The sequence below is a fragment of the Geospiza fortis genome, unplaced genomic scaffold (assembly GCF_000277835.1).
Source record: "Geospiza fortis unplaced genomic scaffold, GeoFor_1.0 scaffold41, whole genome shotgun sequence".
NCBI lineage: Eukaryota > Metazoa > Chordata > Aves > Passeriformes > Thraupidae > Geospiza > Geospiza fortis.
Window position 1 is genome coordinate 7,797,539 of NW_005054299.1, and position 12,434 is coordinate 7,809,972.

The window sequence follows — 12,434 nt, forward strand, 5'->3', positions numbered from 1 at the left end:
GCAGGAATGTAAACTAATTCTTTCAGTGCTGAACTAGAACCTTGACAAGGTTAAAATTACAGGTAAGAAGGAATTCTACCACTTGGAAATTTATGGGAAATTTTGACTGTGTTTTTAATTTGCAATTTGTAATTGACCATGGATTTAATGGAAATTTCTGAGATTGGGTAAAATGATGTTTTTTCTTCTTTAAATGTATTTGAGTTTTGCTTACTGTTATTTTTAATAGGGAGGAAATACAATTTCAGGTACAGCTTCTTTCTGTTACAATACAAAGCAGTGTTAATAAATGGGGGACAAGGAATAGTAATTTTTCACCACCTAAAATGTCTGCTGACCAGATTTTGGAGAAATGATGTTCTCACATTGAAGACTGTATAGTGTCAGTAAAAGTCATGAAGTGTTTTGCCTACTATGTGTTGAGATCAGTTTTCTGTCTGCATGTGGCTTTTTTCCTTACAAGGTCTGTATTTCCTTAAATGCACTAACAGCAGCAGTGCTACTTAAATTCCCTGTTTTAATCAGTTACAGAAAATCTCTAAATTTCCCTTACAAGGTTCCCTGAAGCTCCAGCTTTTGAATCACCTTTCCAAGGGTAAAGGTTGATGGCTTTTTCCAGGTCAATGAAAATGTTCTGGCTGCTGGTTTTCTGTCATTAACTTTATCTGACGATGACTGAGAACTCTTGTCGCACTCTGTCACCTTCTTCTGAACTCATGTAGAGGGAACTCAGAGTCAATGTTCTTTGAGTCCTTTTGAAAAAAAAGGATAAATACAATGCTGTAAGACCATAGTAATGGGAAAAAATCCCATATCACCACAAATACCTGTGATAGAGATTGCATATTTTGGGTTGTATGTTTCTGAAAGGTTTAGATCTGTTTTTAAACTGGGACTATTTGTTTTGAAGACTATCCTTGAAATGGGTTTATTGCATGCGTCTGTCTTCAGGATTATGATCAAATGAAGGTTTTTGAGTCTTGATTACACATTTTAGTGTCTTTGACAGGAAGAGTTGTCTCTTTTCAGTAGTGGCAGGCAGGAATCTGGACTGTTGGTCTGAAGCAGTCCTGTCTGTCTTACTCTGAAGTTCAATAATGGATAGGTTGTAAATCAGCAACAGGTTTGTGCCAAGGAAGTGGTGCTGGTTTTTCTGCTGCTAAAATGAAAGAGAGGTTTCAATGTGGTTTTTTTGAGGGTTTTTGTTAGTGTTGTGTTGATTGAATGCTTGTACTTATTTTGCAGTGATGTAACATGCTGAAAAAAGGCACAACCTTTTATACTGACTGTGCAAGTCACACTTTATTTCAATGGACCTTTAGCACTCATCCAGCCCAACCCTTATGTCTGACTTCCTCAGATTTTTGTGTGAATCAAGAAACCAGCCCTCAATTCTGTAAATAAAGGTGTATTGTTTTACTGTGGTTTTGCAGACCTGCTGCAGAACACTTATGCTGGTGTTTCAGACCTGCTTAGGAATAATTCACAAATGATATGAACAAGTGATTCATTGCTGCCCTATTCTCACAAAAGTGTGTCTGAAACTTTTTGTAAACAGACTTTGAAAAAGGTGAGAAAAGTTGTCTTAAATGCCTATATTTAGAGCAGAGGAGAACTCACTCCCAGTGACATGAAGTGTCATGCTAATGACACATTTGCACATTTAAAATTCTTCAGTTTTAATACCATTAGTGTAGTGGATAAATTTTGGTTCTTTTTCTTCCAAAATGTGAGATGCCATTTCTGTAGTAAAAACCTGGCTGCTGTTTGTTAGATTGAGTTAAATTTAGTTTGCTCCTTTTCAATCATCGAAGTACTTGGTCCTTTATTGAATTTACAGAACTAAAACAGCAGTTCTGCATAGAAATAATTTAAAACTTTATTTGTGAAGGATTAAAAACTTTTATTGTGAAGGATTTATGCTAAGCTAATTCTTTGTAATATCCAAGTGCCCCCTGTGCATCTGATTTGAACAGCCCGGTAAAGAAGTGAGAACCTGCTTATTGGCTACTGGAAATATGAACAGGTATGCACAAGGAATTTCACCAATTATCATAGGATATGAGTCTTGTCATAGTGTGGTCAGTAGGGATAGGCAGCAGTACGGTGCAGACTTCCACGTGGTTTAATAAAGGCACGCTGAGTTGCAGGGTTTGAGTTAAGGACAAAATGTGATTTTAAGGATGATAAGCCTGCACAGGCAATATCTGAATTAACCAGGTAGGCCTATTTCACTGCAGTGCCAGTGCACCAAATTTCTGTTCCAAGAAAATGGTACAAGAGCATGAATGCTGACTTAGGCTGAGCTGTCTTTACTTTTAAAGACTTTAGCTTCCATCCTGCTCCTGGGCAGGTGCTGGCAGCAGGAGTCTGCTTTGTACTGTGTGCGCCCAGCCTTGTTGTGTTTGCTGAAGCAGCCTGGATATTTGCCTATTGTTACCTGTTACTTTTTGTGTAGTTGTTCTGTACCTCAGATAAACCATTTGCAGGTAACAAATGGGATTGAGTTTCCCAGTCTCCTTAGTGTTTGGAAGAAGTCTTGGTAAAGCAAAGCTGAATGTGTAACCTGAAAACCTAAGATGAGTGACATTAAGATATTGACAAGGGTAGTCTCTTTCTTACTGAGAATGACACTGCATACTTCTTCAGTTAAGTGCCTGGCAGTGGTGCTAATCTGAGCTAAGGGCTGCTGATAATCAGAAGTCACACTGGCAAACATGGAATTCTGTGTAGCTAAGAAAAGCACTGCATGTTTTTTACAGTTTTCATTTGGCCACAGAACTGTGTGAAATTGTCTTTGCAACTTGAATAAAAAGGAAGCTGCAATATAAAGGGTCTGTGACTAAAAAATACAGCAACCTGGGCACTGATGATCTTGTACTAAGTGCAGTAGTTAGAAAGCTAGATGCAGAGTCTACTTTCAAGATTTCTGTGAAGTCCATCTTGAATATCTGAGGTATGATCTCTAACTTTGTAGCTGTTGAGCTGCATTCCAGGAAAATAAGAAGCCTCAGCATAAAGTATGCAATTTGCCCATGGGAGACAGATGGTTGTCACATAAACTGTGCTGTAAAATCTGTAGTTAAGTAGCATCATCCATATTTTAGTAAAGTGCAAGAAAGCAGACTATAAAACTAATCTCTGAAAGGACCACAAGCATGTTTTTCCTGTGTTAACATAGCTAGAAAGGTTGTAGCCCTTAACCTAGCTCCTGGTGCTCCTTTCTATTTCTTTGTCTTTTCTGTTGAAGGTTACAGCCCCCTTGGATCTGCTGTCTAAGCTGCTGGCTCCCAAACCCACTGCAATCAAAGTCGCAAAGTTTCAAAATACTAAAGCTAACTTTGCATTTCTTCAGTGAAACAGTTCAAAGAGTAAGGGCAAAAACACCTCAGCCAGCAGTTTAGAAAGAAAAGAAATTTCTGGCACAATGTAGTGATGAGTAGCTGAGGCAGGGCAGAAGCATTCATGTTCTCAGGTACTGCTACTGACATTGAAAATAGGTGTGAATATAGAGCATTAAATTATGCCTGTGATTGGTCTGGAGGCACAAAACAATTTGAAGTAGCTGAAGTTCATTCTGAAATCCTCATGTCCTTTGTAACTTGCTGGTTTAAAGGTAGTGTGGTGGGGGAACGTAGTATTTTGTTTATCTTTGTTATTTGTTCTTTTCCCCAGCTGTTGTAACAATGTTGTGCTGAATTTAATATAAAAATTACAGTTGTAGATCCTAGGCATGTATGTTACCTGGTAGTAGGGATGGCCTGCAAAATTTTTTTGAATTCCTGGTTTAGAAGTCTCTTTGGCTTTATTCTCAACATCCTGGCAGAAAAAGTTTTTGGTAGGAAGCTCTGTATTGGCATTTTGTGTTGATACTTATTTTCTTTCTGTCAGTATCTCTGGTCAGCTGACATCCTTCCTAAAGCCAACACCCATGGCCACAGATCACCTAAAACCAAACCCAAATCCTCCAGATAAAACCCAGGAATGGTAATAACTGCTCTTCTGTATAGTTCATTTTTAAGTGAAAATAAAATATTCAGATTTTACTCTTGCAATAATTTGTTTGGCAGTATTTGTGGCTATGTAGTTAGAGTAGCTGTTACAGCCAATCTCCAATAACTACTGGCCTAATGTAAATTCCTGTAGTGCCAGTATTTTTAAGGTCAGTAAGTTAGAAGCAAGACTAAGTTTTCTGGGATCAAAAATCAAAACTGTCTGCAATGTGTGTAGACAGATGTACTATGTAAAATCTATATGTCCACATAACACACACTAGAGAGAGACTGCAAGGGAGATGCAGAGGAGCTTTCTACCAAGACTAAACTTTGATTTTTTTAATTTTTTTTTTTACTTAAACCAGAGAAGTTATTTCCTGCACTTTCCATAAGTTTTGAAATTGTTTGTCATGGATACTTTGATTATTTATTTGTCATTTACATCTTTAATATCTAGTGCATCATTTTTTCTTTTGAAATGTCATTCTTTTTTTATAGTGGAGCACATGTGCTTTGTAACAGGAAACTCTGGCACTGTTTCTTTTCCACAGCACTGACTTATTAGAAATGACTAGCCTGTTGAGTGAATCCTTCTGAGGAAGAGACATTTTACAGCACACTTTTATGACCTAAGCCCAAAAGATTTATGTTAGACCATTCTCATTTTATGAAAAGATACAGTATTGCCTTTGGGACTGTCAGCCATCAAGGTGGTATTAGTTTAGTTCTGATGTTTTTTATGAAACTGACATGCAATGGGAAAATTATTTTATAGTATCTACAGAAACTTTGATTATGGCTTTTAGACCTTTGTAATCTAATTATGTGTTGGTTGCTGTCATGGTTTAACCCTAGCTAGCAACTAAGCACTGCACAGCTGCTTGTTCGCTCCACCTCCTCCCTTCCCAGTGGGATGGGAAAGAGAATCATAAAAACCAGAAAATTCATGGCTTGAGACACAGGCTTCTTAATGGGACAGGGAAGGAAGAAAAAGAATTAAAATATGCAAAACAAGTGATTCACAATGCAATTGCTTACCATTTGCCAACCAATGTGAGCAGTAGCCCTTGGCCAGCTTTGTCCCCAGTTTATACATTGAGCATGATGTCATAGATTTTGGAGTATCTCTGGCCACTTTGGGCCAGCTGTCATGGCTGCGTCTCCTCCCAGCTACTTGTGCCACTCTGGCCTTCTCCTTTGGCAGGATATGAGAAGCAAGAAAGTCCTTGACTAATATAAACACCACATAACACACTGATATTTTTAGTTGTTGCTATCAACTCTATTCTCATACTGTATCCAAACCACAACTCTATACCAGCTATGAGGAAGACAATTAACTCTATCCCACCTGAAAGCAGGGCTATATCCATTTGCATCCTACCAGCTCCCACACTTTCCAGTACACCCCAGTAATCACTATCACCTTTCCTGTATTTTGATATATACACAGAGATACCATTCCCATACTGTGTGGGCCATCCCTTCAGAATGTTTGTTGAGTTTTAGTCCATGAGTTTTGGCTTTGTCTGTTGTAGTAGTCCTTCAGGGCAGGAGAGAATGTGTGTAGTGTTGGATAGTTTTATGCTGAAGCCAGCGCTAGTTCCATCACTGCTGTGTATGTCTGGTTCTATCATCAAAATTCCATTCTTCATTAGGCTGGGTAATGCTATTACAATACTCTTGATATGGCATTCAACAACAGTGGGAGTGATGACCTACAGTATTTTTTAGCAAACAACATAATACAGTTCAGATCATTCACTGTTCTTACCCAGAATCAAATCCCCTGGAGGTACCCATAAGACTTTCCCATCCTTCTGTGTTACCCACCAAGTGCACCCAGTTCCTTGAGCAAATGCAATTCTGTGGATGATCACTGGGTCTCCTGTTCAGGTTCTTTACCTTTTTAATTCTATGGCAAAACCAGTTTACAGAAGGATTTGAACTACTTTTCCCTCTCTCAGAAACTTCTGTTATTGTATTGCCTCACACAATATTGCCATCAATGTATTAAGTGTTCTAGAGCTTTGCTTTGTTTCAAATACTGTTTAGATCAGTCCATGGCTAATAGTAGGTCTTTGTTTCCACCCCTGGAATTCCAGGTGTGCTGGGTGGGCCTACACTATTGCCAGTGGCTTGAGAAAACTGCACTAGCAATATCAATTGCGGCATACTGCTTGGCTGCCTCTGACTCCAGTTTGTATTGAAGTTCCAGCAGGTCTGGCACAGCTGGACTCAGAGGTGGCATGGCTTTGTTCAGGCCATGACAGTGTACTGTTAGTCTGCACTGGCCATATGGGACTGTTAGAGGGTGAGTGATTCCTGCTTGATTGCTCCTTGGCTCTCCATATGATATGGCAAATCAACTTATGGATGGTATCAGGGTGTCTTGGTTGGTGTGATTCCGTGTCCAGTGCGCCGTTGTGATGGCACCTGTTGTTCTTTGACCACACCAGAAGTGTCCTCCAGGAGATGGGGTGAGGTAGATAGCTGTTTCATTTCTACTGTCTCCAAGGCAGCTATAGCAAAAGCCCAGCAGTACCTTTTGAGTCCTTGGAAGCACACCCTTGTGAGGCAGTCTAGGCAAAGGATGCCCTGGAGTCTCAGGGCCAGTCACAATGGAGTGCTTCTGCCACTCATTCCCTGTCAGGCTCACTTTCACCTCCAACAGAGTTAGCTGTTGGGATTGCCCTGCCACTCCAGAAACAGAGATGGTGCCTGCCCCTGTGCAGCAGTGTTTGCTGGAGCCCTTGACTCCTGTGGCTCTGCTGTGCAAGGTCATCCAATCCACACAGTCCCCTAAACCTAGCTGTTTCTTTCCACCACCTGGCTGGAGGCAGGGCTCCTCCAGTCCTGGCTTTAGTATTCACTTCTGGGCCCCTCTATTTGGGAAGGACATTGAGCCTCTTGAGCGTGTCCAGAGGAGGGCAACAAGGCTGGTGAGGGGCTTGGAACACAAACCTTGTGAGGAACACCTGAGGAAGCTGGGGTTGTTTAGCCTGGAGAAAAGGAGACTCAGAGGTGACCTTATCACTCTCTACAACTTCCTGAAGGGGGGTTGTAGTCAGGTGGGGGTTGGTCTCTTTCCCCAGGCAGCAACTCAGAATAAAGGATGCAGCCTTAAGCTTAGCCAAGGGAAATAGGGATTGGATATTAGGAAAAAGGTTTTTACAGAAAGGGTGATCAAGTACTGGAATGGTCTGCCTGGGAAGGTGGTAGAGTCCATCCCTGGATGTATTTAAAAAAAGACTGAATGTGGTGCTCGGTTTCATGGTCTAGTTGAGGTGGTAGAGTCTGGGGTAGACTTGATGATCTTAAAGGTCTCTTCCAACCTAGTGATTCGGTGTGATTCTATGTATTCACTGTTTATTCACTTCTTGTAAATGTGAATCAGAGTCCCTTGAAGATCAGGAGTAAGAGTAGCCCCTCTACTCTGTCTGCGGAACTGCCCACTAGAGACTGGAGCAGCAATGTCCTGCAATAACCCTCTCATGTGATTTTCCTTGCTATTTCCCTACTCATGCTTCTAGGGTCAAGGTAGATTTTTCCATCCCACTTCCTCATGTCCTCTGTGTGGTCACAAAGGATGGCCTGTGCTGTTTATGCTTACTTCTAATAGTTGGGACACTGGTCCATACAGGTGGGAAATAGGATGCATAAGCCTTCCTTGTCCACAGCCAAAATACAGGCCTGTAGTGGGGAAGAGGCATTTTGTTTGTATTAGGGGAGTTGGCCAATTTGTCCACCATTTGTCCCTCTCAGTCTTTTCAGGTAGAGTTGGCCAATTTGTCCATTTGTCCCTCTCAGTCTTTTCAGGTCATTACTGCCAATGAGTTGGTGTATGACAATGGTTCATCCTATTCCACCACATGGGTTGTGTACACTTGTCTTCATCTGGGTCTTTGGATAACTGCTTGTTGTTATCATTCACATCATCATAAATCATCATAAATCCATATCATCATAAATCTCCCCCAGCATGGCTAATTGCCTCAGATACTGGATACCTCTATCCATGACAGGGCACTTGCCTGGGTGGCATAATGTGTTCCTTGAAGGAATAACTTTCCTTCATACCTGGAGTTACTTCCAGAGGCTGAGGGCTTGTGCCCCTTTTCCAGTTCCTTGGTTAATGCCCACCTCTGTAGAATGGGATGCCAGCTGTTTGGCTTCTCTATCCTCTAATTCCAACTTACTGGGCCTGTTATTCCAGCATTAGAGCAACCAGGTGATGCCCTTGCCTGGATGATGGTTGGAATCTTTTTGCATATGTCACAGGTCACTCAAGGATAGGGATCAGATGATTAACTATATCTTTTATTTGTTCTGCCTCTTCCCCCGCCTCTTCTCATTATAGCCCTGCTGCTGCATCCCTCACTAAATGAGCTCCCCTTTGCATATCTCTCTCCTTATGTATAGCAGGGGCTGATACAGGCACGAGTTGGTGCTTTGGTTCAACCACAGTGCCTGTCACTGGGGTTGGAGTACCCCTGTGCCCATCATTTTCCCATCACATGCAGAGGCCTTTTTTTCCCTCAAGGGTACTGTACAGTTCTGAGCATGACTCAGCAGGCCTGGGTCAGGCTGCAGCACGGTGCTGTGGGTTTTGCATCTCTGGAATTTCCAAGGTGGCAGCATAGTTTCTCCCAGTATTTAACTAGTCTTTCCAGATTTTGCACTTGTTCAGGGCTGAAGTTCCAAAGCACTGGAGGTACCCATTGTCCTAGGCACTTGCCCATGCTATCCCCCACACCTTGCCACTTATCACTGTCCAGCCTCAGGGCAGATCCCTGTGGGTGGCATTCTGAAGGAATTGTTGATCCTAAAGCAAGACCTTGAACACATTCAGAAGACACAGCAATAAGAATGCTGGTTTGAACATCCCAAGGATATTAAAAATTCCCAAGTGCTATTTTAATTGGCCTAGAGGAGAATGATATCTGTCTCCCTCATGGATTGGGGCTCTGAGAAGAGGTAAAAGTTGTAATTATTAGTAGTTTCCTATAGATGGCTCCCAAAGTATGGAGATGTGGGCAGTGCTGAGTACAAATACCAGATCAGTTTCACCAGCAGCAATTCTGTCATATTATGAGACAGTAGTACAGAGTACAACAACATAACCTTAGCCCTGTTCCCATGGGTGACAAACAGCTCAGGGGGCAATGTATACAAATAAAGTATTTTATAATGCAACTTTATTAACAGGGACACCACACCAACTTGGGGAACAAATACCTCATCACTGTGACCAGTGATTAATATAATGAGTACTTACAAGAAATTTCTTCTGATACATTCTAGTCAGATTTGTCATTATCTCAACCCATCATGCCTTGTGTTGGGCATCAGAAATGTCTGTCATGATTTAACCCCATCCAGCAACTGTGTGCCACACAGCTGCTCACTCACTACCCTGACCCAGTCAGATGGAGGAGAGAATCAGAAGAATAAAAGTGAGAAAACTTGTGCACTGTGATAAAGACAGTTTAAAGGGACAGAAAAGGAAGAAAATCATAATAATGAAAGAATTAAAAAGAAATGTGGCACACTGCAGTTGCTCATCACTTGCTGACCAATGCCCAGCCAGTTCCCAAGTGGTAGCCTTGGCCAGCTTTTCTCCCAGTTTATATATTAAGCATGATGTCATGTAGTATGGAATATCCCTTTGGCTAGTTTGGGCCAGCTGTCCTGGCTGTGTCCCTCACGACTCCTTGTGCCCCTCCCACCTCCTGGCAGGGTATGAGAGCTGTCAAATCCTTGACTTAGTATAGCTAACAGTACTTAGCAACAGCTAAAAACCTCAGTGAGTTATCAACATTACTCTCGTGCTGTATCTAGACCACAACTCTGAACCAGCTACTAGGAAGACAATTAACTCTATCCCAGCTCAAGTCAGGACAGCTCTGGCCTTTATGACAGTCATTAAGTAAATATTTCTGCCTGTTAAATATAAATCTAAATTGAGAGGAGCATGCTTTTCACTTAACGTAGCTGCCTATTTCCCCTTTATGATATAGTACAAAATAATGAATATCTATACCTGAGCAAGAACTATTTGTCAATTTTTAAGTAGATCTTTGGAGAAAATCTGCAGTTGGGGTTGTTTGTCTTTTAAATGCAAACACAAGCTTGTGCACAGCTAAATTTAAGTCTCTTTCCTATATGGCTGATCTAATACCGAAGAGTCTTCACTGTGTAGCTGGGGCAGGAAGGATATTGATCATAAATTTTTCTTGCATGTCAGAGGACATGACTTTTGCCTTCATTCCTCTATACCTCAAAAGGATAGATGTTTTTGGTTTCCTGAGTCTGAATTGTTGTCTATGTTGCCTGTATATGAGATAAGGACCTCAAGTAAGATTTCACTCTGGTGGAAAACATTAGAGAAAAATACAGGTTGGAACTTCAGAGAAGTAAGCCTTGGGTTGGATTTTTGCTCTGGAATGTCAGCTTTTGTTGGAGACTTGTTTCCCTGAACTCTCTTGGAAATGACTCAGCTATTGATCTAAGACTAGAGATGAACAATGTGCACTGGAGAGATAGTTGGAGCCTCTGCTTTGGTAGTTTATTGCTCAGATTCAACTTCTTCATTGCCAGAGAGGGGCAAAGGCCAGTAATTTCTTCCTATAAAGTAATTTCTCCTCTGTAAAGGCATTCCAAAAGTCTTTGAACCTTGGTGATTATTGGTCCTGCCAAGCAGTAGATTTAAAAAAAAAATTATTATTATTGCTTTCTTTTTTTTCAACATTTTCCAGGGTTGGAAAGACTACAAGGAGAAGAGAATTCTAGGGTTTGGTCTGAGTAATATATGGTGTTTTAAAGAATGGTCTGTGGAACATGGGCAAGAACTAAGGCTTTCTCCATTTTCAAGAAAATTTTGGGAATTACAATAGACATGGTGTTCCTGATTTTGAAAGTTTCAACTAATAATTGTATGTGGGGTAAATATTTTCACCACAAGGAAATTAATGTTTTCTCAAACTAATCTGTTATTCAATTAAATTTCACACAAAAATGAGATCTTTGGAAAATAAATCTCAAGACGGAAGGGTTCTGAATTTTTGAGTATATGCTGATTAAAGCCATGACTGAATTACTGGTTTGCAGGTGGGTGCTTCATCTATTCTGCTGACTGTGTTTTATCTTGTAACTAAATCTTTCTCTACAAAGATGTTTGGGGCACAATACTGAGCTCCCAGGCCTTTGCGATTACATAGGTTTTGATCTTTTTCCTCACTCAGTCACATTATGTCTTCCACATTTTTGATTTTAAGAATGTAAGGACATACTTAACACAAAGGAATTTCATTGAAGGTATGAAGTATTGGAGGGTATCTGCCATTTTGGCAACATTTCAGTCCTGTATAACAGTTTTAATAGTAAGAATGTTTTGTGTGCTTTTAAAATGGTTTTATACTGTGTGTAATTTGGGAATAAGTGATTGTGAGATACAAGAATCCTTTCACAAGTCTCTTTTACTGATGTTAGTTGCACTATTAAACTATGTGGAACTTGTTCAGCTCTTAACTGAGAGCATTGGTTGCTGAGAACTCTGTTTTGTGGTGGTGTGTTGCACTGTCTTGCTTACCCTCTGACACACATCACATTAATTTTGTTTGTTTTCAAAGCAAAATCAGAGTTTTGACTAGGTATTGCAGTGATGGATACACTTTGTGTGTCCTTTCCATTGATTCACAGTGTTACAAAAAACTACTGAGCAAGCTGTTTGGATCTTCAGCACTGCATGGAGATCATTGTAGCGGAGAGGTAGTGTGAAGTTTGGTTTATCTGTGTGTAGTCTGCTGTATACTTCATATGTGTTTAGTTGAGGGGAATGGTGGGAGTAAGGATTAATTAATCTCTTCCTGGCCTGGCAACAAATTCTTAAACTAGAATTAGGTTATCATGACTCTCTGGATTCTGTAGGTGGGTACTACCGTGTCAGAGATGAGTGACTGCTCGGGATCAATCATGGCAGAATTCTTGCCAATTCTTTTTGGATTAAATTTCCTGTAATTTTCTCATTTAAGGATTTCATAGGCTGATGACTTTTAGAATGGTTTGAAGTTGTGATATGTGAGTTTCTGAGATCTGTGGATTAAAGAATGTATTCTCTACTGACTTTGTAAGGGCAAGGTAATTTTTCAGGTCTATGTAGGACACTTGAGTCTAGTACAGGAGAGGAAATCAGAAGTCTTATAAAGCTTCAATGTAGATTATTCACATTTTACCTGTGAGCTTGCATTCTGGAGATAGCCTCCAAATACTGAAGAACTTCTAACTTTCTGTGGGTTATTTACTTCCCTTAGCTCATATCTCTTGTAACTGAATAAATTTTGTAATTTATAAAGTTTATGAATTTTAAGTTTATTGGAATAAATTCTGAACTTAAAATCCCATGTAAGCACATGAAAGTCTTTCAGGGATGGCTGATAG

At 40.4% G+C, this 12,434-nt stretch overlaps 1 protein-coding gene across 2 annotated transcripts in view; it reads left to right on the forward strand.

The window, feature by feature from the left end:
* The window catches only part of PPM1B (protein phosphatase, Mg2+/Mn2+ dependent 1B), a 34,971-nt gene that overhangs the window by 110 nt on the left and 22,427 nt on the right, over positions 1 to 12,434 (forward strand). For both annotated transcript variants that reach the window (XM_005416191.3, XM_031060009.1), the window contains exon 2: positions 5 to 62. The gene's annotated coding sequence lies outside the window, so the exon portion shown is untranslated. The remainder of the gene's footprint in view (positions 1 to 4; positions 63 to 12,434) is intronic.